This window comes from Bison bison, unplaced genomic scaffold (assembly GCF_000754665.1).
Source record: "Bison bison bison isolate TAMUID 2011002044 unplaced genomic scaffold, Bison_UMD1.0 scf7180017864533, whole genome shotgun sequence".
Lineage (NCBI taxonomy): Eukaryota > Metazoa > Chordata > Mammalia > Artiodactyla > Bovidae > Bison > Bison bison.
The window spans coordinates 16,965,800-16,972,807 of NW_011495082.1; the positions used below are offsets into that span (position 1 = coordinate 16,965,800).

General features: G+C 36.5%; 1 protein-coding gene across 2 annotated transcripts in view; it reads left to right on the forward strand.

Annotated features, from left to right (window-relative positions):
- Positions 1-26: 26 nt before the first annotated feature.
- The window catches only part of LOC104982559 (chromosome unknown open reading frame, human C5orf30), a 20,445-nt gene continuing 13,463 nt past the window's right edge, over positions 27-7,008 (forward strand). Inside the window, exons 1-2 of one of the 2 annotated variants that reach the window (XM_010831984.1) lie at positions 27-525; positions 5,955-6,044. The gene's annotated coding sequence lies outside the window, so the exon portion shown is untranslated. Of the gene's footprint in view, positions 6,045-7,008 lie in introns of both variants that reach the window. The other variant, XM_010831983.1, reaches the window with a different exon arrangement.

Below are 7,008 nucleotides of genomic sequence, written 5' to 3' on the forward strand. Positions count from 1 at the left end.
GGCAGACGGCGCTGGGCATCGCTGCCCTCGCCCCACCTGTCGCCTTTGGGCCCGGCGGGAAGCGGAGGGAAGGGCTTCCCGGGCGGGCGGCGGTCAGACCTCGAGGAGGCGGGCCCCATTGTGAAGCTGCCAAACTCTCTAGTGGTGGAATCTGCGCGTCTCTGCCAGAGAGGAGATGGGGAGCGCGAGGGGACGAGGGCCGCCGACCCGGCCCCTTGCAGGTGTTCCGCATCCTCAGGGTCTCGGTGCTGCTCCAGCCGCGCCGGTTGGCACCCGGGTAGTTTACCGATTGATTTCTGTCGAGCCGAGATGCTCGAGTTGTGTCTGTGGTCCGACTGGGGCGCTCAGGTAGAACTGGGGCTGGGAACTTTCTCATCATTCGAGGAAAGAGGAAGAATGCAGGCATTTTATCGTGTGCTTGCTACTCGTAGCCGAAAGAGCAGTTTCTTGCACAACGTGTCTGACGTTTCTAGACCCTTCATTTTGTATTGTTTTTCTCAGATAGCCACACTGCAGTTTAGAGTTGTAAGTTGCCTTATTTATTTATTTTTTTAACCCTGTGGAGCAGATTGGACGCTAGGGAAATAGAAATGACCTCTTCCCCAAGTTTATTTTCCCAGTCGTTTCAAAATACAGTATTGGTTATTATGGTGAAGCTTTTTGGTACTTTCTTAATTCAAGATCGTAATTTATGCTTACGCAATTACACTTAATGAATATTTGACAGATTTCTCAGTGTTTTCATTATGTAACTGTGTATGCATTATAAACTCAATAAAATGACCAGGGCATAATACAAGGATTAACAAGCCCAAAGACCTCTTGCTTTGATGAGAACTGCTGTTTAGAATATGCTTCTGCCTGCGTTTTAGGTTATTTAAGTGTAAATGAGACTGTTAAGTAGTAACTGTTCCAAGATGTAAGCTAGAAGGTGTTTATTGACCTTATATAATGGTCAGTGATTTTGTTTACTTTCTGTGTATCATTTTGTATACTTTGAAGAGCTAGTGGGCACATTAACCCTTAAAAGTATTTAATGTCGTGGGAGTAACACAACGTTACATACGGGATTTTTTTTTTTTTTTCCCTTCCTGATTTATCTTCTCTGGGGGGAAATCGGCTTTTCCTCCAGAGAAAGCTCTGATTTCCTCACATTCCTATCAAAATAAGTTCTTGGTTTTAAGCTTTTATTTGGAACGTCAGGCAGTTCCACAGTGTACACCTGTCCCAATTCAGTTGTGTTTCCTGAAGGGGAAATTTCTTGTAAAGACTGCATGTAGACCTATGGTTCGGTTACTGTCAGTCATATTTGTAGTGAAACAATTCTAAAAGTAGAAAGATGATTTCACATAATGATAAGACACTGGTAATCTAGTTTTAATTTCTACTAGTAGAAATAAAATGAAAATGAATGCTGCCTTTGAAGGAATTTGCTATTAAAAGAACTGATATTAGAAAGAGAAACACATATTTTTCTTTCTGAACCAATTATGGGTTGTCTAGTTTTGTGTGGTTAATGATTTGTTTGTAAGGTCAAGGATGGTTTCAGAAAAGTCACACCCTACTATAACAACTCTTCTTAAAAATGATTGATGATTTAGTTTTTATAAGTTGCAAATAGAAAAGAAAGATTATTTTAAAGTAACCTTTTAAGATGAGCATATAGGTATAGCTAAGCATTTTACTTTCGTTGTGAGTATTGTGCTTAGGCAGTTAAACCATTTTATTTCTGCTCAGTGTTTTGTTACTTGAGAGATGTTTTAGTCATCTTTTTTATTATTAATTTTTGAGACCATTGGTAGCAAAATATTTTCATTAGTTTGAATAGAATTTTTAAAAGTTGCTCTTTTTTTTGGCCAAGTCCTTGTTCATTATTGATCTCTCTTCACATAGCCACTCTGAGGGAACTGCCTGCTTCCATTTTCTTTTTTTTTCTTCCTGTTTTGGGAGCCAGAATTAGAACCAATGACTTCTGCTCTGCCAGTTTTCTTTGCCTAAAATTTATCTTGCTTTTCATAATGTAATCTTTAATGATTTGTGAGATTTATTTACCAAAATTCTTGAGGTCTATATGTTGGCCTTGATATTTACAACCTTATGACTTTTGGAAGTTACATTTTGTTAAAATTTTTCATATTGCTATTTTGTTAATAGATTTATGGTGAAGTCGGAGATTTGTGGCTTTTCTGTGTGTAGGAATTTTGTGTGGCCTTGAAAATTTCCATTTGGAGCTTTTATATTTTGGGGAAAATCACTCCCTTCTTTAGATTTACAATGCCATTCAAGTTTATTGTTACATGTATTAGATTTATATATTTCCATGTTTGTGTGTCCTCCCCTCTTGTCTCAGGCTTCACTTTTTATTCTTGCACCAGTACCTGTACAATGCTGGGACACAGTAAGACCCAAGAAATATTGTTGAATGAGTAAATGAATAGTTGAATGGCTGAGTGGATACACCCAAAGAAATACTCTTTGGAACTATAAGGAAAGCCACTGTGTGAGCAGAAGGGTCTTTCTTTTGTAATTCATTGTCGTTCCATTGTTATATATTACTTTTGAGTAGGATAACAATATAGTTACCAAACTGGGACACATTTGACAGATAAAGGACAGTGCTGGGAATAGTTATCCCAGGGTACTGGCTCTGAACTGAGACATATGGTCAACCCTACTTCTGAAGAACATGCTTCTTTTTTTCTTGTGATGGTATCTGTCACCTTGCCTGAGAAAATGTGACACACTTGCTAGTTAATATTTGCAAACTTTTCTGTTTGTAGACGCTTCATTTGCAGTCATATTATGGGTGTCTTTTGCTTAGTCACCCTTGACCTAGAGGCCTATGGGTAGCTCTTGGCCAGGCTTACTTTATCCTATTTTCATTGCTTACAGGATAATGTCACAGGACTTTCTGTTTGTAGCAACTGCTTATAGCTTGAAGGTTTATATACTCTAACCTTTGCTCTGTTTACTTCCGTTCATTTTTTTATGCAGTATTTATTCCATCTTGTAAGAATTTCCCATGAGTTCATTTCCCTCTGTCTGTTTTTGAGAGAGGATCCATTGATACCTTGCCAAAGCTTCATGTTCAAACCATTGGCCAAAATCAATTGCAAGTGTTGAGATTTATAGATTTTAAGGTATTCTAAAGTGTTATTTTGGAGGTCTGTATTTTGGGGACTTTTGGATTATAGTTTTTTAGTTGTTTCTAATGGGAGATGATAGTAAAATCCTTGTTAAACTTTTACTAGGTTCCTTTATAGGTAATCTCTTTTCTAATTAAAAAAATTTTTTTTATTGGAGTGTAGTTGCTTATAGGCAATCTCTTAAAGAAGCTATCTTCTTATACTAGTTTCTGACCTTGTTCTATTTTAGATTCTTTTCCTCTTTTTCATCATCTTCATCGTCCTCTTAGCACCTGTGCGAAAAGCATGCAGTTACACCCCAAACAGTAAGCAGAGTCTGAAATGAGTAAAAAATGGAACAGAGTTCCTGCACCTTGGTTTTGCCCTGTGTTGCTCCTTGGACTCTGTTTGTATTCTATTTTTAGCTTGGCAGTGGCTTAATAGGGATAATCAGTTACTACACTTTGTTTACTATGAAATTACCAACCATTTCCTAGACTTCCACATCAGCTCTAGTGCAAGAGTTGGATAATTACTTTAAAGCTCCTCTGCTTTCAAATCCAGAATTAAGTTTTAGGTTGGTTTTCCTTTTGGTATTGAAAAAATATTGGAAAATATATTTTTCTGAAGCATTTGAAAGCTTGAAAAGAAAAACGTATCACCAGAAATATGGTGCACATTATATGAAAGTTTGAAATTTTAGACTGTTGTCTAAAACTATTTTTACTTAAAATTTAAACAGTTTTTGATTTTTCTAATGTACCTATTTATGGGCTTTCAGTGAAGATTTCTAAAAGTCTAACTGAAATCTGTCTCACTTTGTGATAGATATAGTCCTGAAAAATTAAGGGGAGATACGTTTCTGTATGTGGCATCCAGCCACATAACCAGCAAACATTGACTGATACATTTTTTCCTGCCTCGGAATTTTTGATTTAAAAAAAATATAAGCTCTGAGGAGGAAGGGTTCATGATTTAGAATGGTTTTGTATAAGACTGTCCTCTATATGCTTTAGAATTCTAACATTTTTCATGTTGAAAATAACCCTAGAGTTAGTAATTAGTTACCTCCCTCTAACCATGTCACAAATGTGGCAATACAGGTTTTAAATAAAATAACTCTCCACATATTTAAAATAGGATTCCACTTACAGAAATTAATGCACATTTTTCAGGAACACGAGTATTGTGTAAAAAGCTACACACCTGGTCTTATCGCTAAACAGAGCCATTATGTATATAAAGCTATGTCAGTGGGCTTTGGAGCCACACAAATTGGGGTTTGAATTTTTGCTCTGACTCCTAAATACTATTACTTGATTAAATATTTTAAAAACGGGTAATATTTTCCTGATAGGAGTATATAGTTGTTAAAGTGATATAAATGGCATATGGTTTTGACTTGTAGAAAGTGCTAAAAAAAATTTTTTTTAAGTTCTAAAAATTTCTCTTCTCCATTAAAAATCCATTTACTTAAATAAGAAATCAATTTGAACCTTGTAACATTAGGATGGGGGAGATTCTTTGGGGTAATTGTATTAAATAAAAAAATTATCACTAGGTAACAATTTTTGTTACATTGTAATTCATTTTATGTTAAAACCAGAGACTTCATTTGTGAAGCAGACTTAATTATCTAGGTTTCTTGGTTATCCAGTTTGAAAATAGTTTATGGCAAAAAAAAAATGAAAGAGAAAGTGTCTGTAAATTAAAGAAGTTCCAAAGGTTGGTAACCATATTGTTTTCTGAGAATGATAGTTCTGGTAAATACTTTTGCTGATTCAGTAATAATCCATTTCCTTTGGGTCAAACTCTTCCCTGATGATAAGGAAAATAATAAAGTAACAAATGTTTTTGGGCAACAAGTTGCACTGTTGCCACTTCTTCAGGCTTTGTGCACCTAAGTAGGTAAAATGAATCTCTTCAGCCGATTTGAGCCACCAGGGCTCCTAACAAGTTCAACACCGCAGAAAGCCCAACAACCAAAGACATTTTACAGGTGGAAGAAACTTTTGAGTTTTCTTGATCTCAAGAAATTAACCCAGTTAACTGGGGAGGTAGGAGATAAAGACAGATTTTCGTACACATTTCCTCCCCAGATAAGAGGTGAAAGGCACAGAAACCATGTTAGAAACTTGTCAGCACGGTAATAACTCTCAAGAAGCGTTTTTCAGGTTGCTTTCTTTTAAGTGTTTTCCATGAGTCTTCCAATCATGTTCCTCGAGCAGTCTTAGGGAGGATTGTTGCTGTTTTATGGGAAAAGGAGTAGACACCAAAAATTAATTGCATAATAATATCACACATTCCTAAGGGCTCTGCTCCATGCAAAACATGTTCACCTACCTCTCATTTCATCCACATAATAACTTTATGAGGGAGGAAGGATGGGCTTGTCCTCATTTTAAAAATTGCTATTTATGCAAAGTCAAGGGGCAGAGTTCATAGTAAGGCAAGGCCTAGGAGCTTTTCTTTTGACCCAGTCTCAGCATTATTTTTTCCCATGGTATACTGTGCATCTGTTGAGCACATGAATAGGATTTGGAACTCACTTTTAAACCCCTAATTTTTCTTGGCCCTTTATTTAACCTACTTAGCAACTATTAGTCTCCAGATAGAATTTAAGCAACAGAACACAGGGGAACAAGCGTGATACACTGTTTGAGGTTTAGCTGAACAAACTTGAAGTTAATATTCTGTTCTATGTACCTTGTACCTGGTATTGGTACCTCCTGCTGGTTTCATCCTGTTTTGCAGTTAGAATTGTTATAATTGCTATATAAGTTGTGTTACTTGTTAAATTAAAGGTTTATTTTTATATTTCATGTTTAGTATCTGGAGTAGAGCAGAAAAATTATTATGCCTGTGTTCCCTTGGGACTCACTGGAAATTGTACAGTGACATCTTCTGGGATTTAGGCTGGTGAGTTATATTTTGCTTTTTCTGTTTGTTAACCAGTTGTATGAACATAATATTATACTGTGTTTTAAAGACTGTATAAACCAGATGAATATGAAATGTCAGTATATTGTTATAAATGTGTATACTATATAGGTTTGAAATTTTCAATGGTGAGAACTGAAATTATTATTACGAAATGCTAATGTTATTATATTTGAGATGTCTGACATTTTGATCAAGTAGATTTTCCTTTTTTTATTCTTATAAAGGAGGTTTTGTAGAGTAACATTTTGAAATATAGTAGTTAAGAGGTAGTTGCTCTGATTTCAGGAAAGCTTTAAAAAATGTTAATCTCCAAAGATTGGTGAGATAGCTTGCAGAAAGTTTGGTTCAGTGTCACCGTGTGTAAAGAATGGCCAACAGTGACTGAAAGGAATGCCATTTTCAGGTGCTTGTTCCCAAGTTCACCGCGCGTTTGACGTTCCTTTTATTGCACCCGGAATTTAAACTGTTAAAGACAGGCAGTGCTGTTGTCTTTCTTTCTTTTTTTTTTTTTTATATTCCTTTATTTCTCATGTGTTCCCCATCCTGAACCCTCCTCCCTCCTCCCTCCCCATACCATCCCTCTGGGTCGTCCCAGTGCACCAGCCCCAAGCATCCAGCATTGTGCATTGAACCTGGACTGGCATCTCATTTCATACATGACATTTCACATGTTTCAATGCCATTCTCCCAAATCTTCTCACCCTCTCCCTCTCCCACAGAGTCCATAAGCCTGTTCTATACATCAGTGTCTCTTTTGCTGTCTCGTATACAGGGTTATCGTTACCATCTTTCTAAATTCCATATATATGCATTAGTATACTGTATTGGTGTTTTTCCTTCTGGCTTACTTCACTCTGTATAATAGGCTCCAGTTTCATCCACCTCATTAGAACTGATTCAAATGTATTCTTTTTAATGGCTGAGTAATACTCCATTGTGT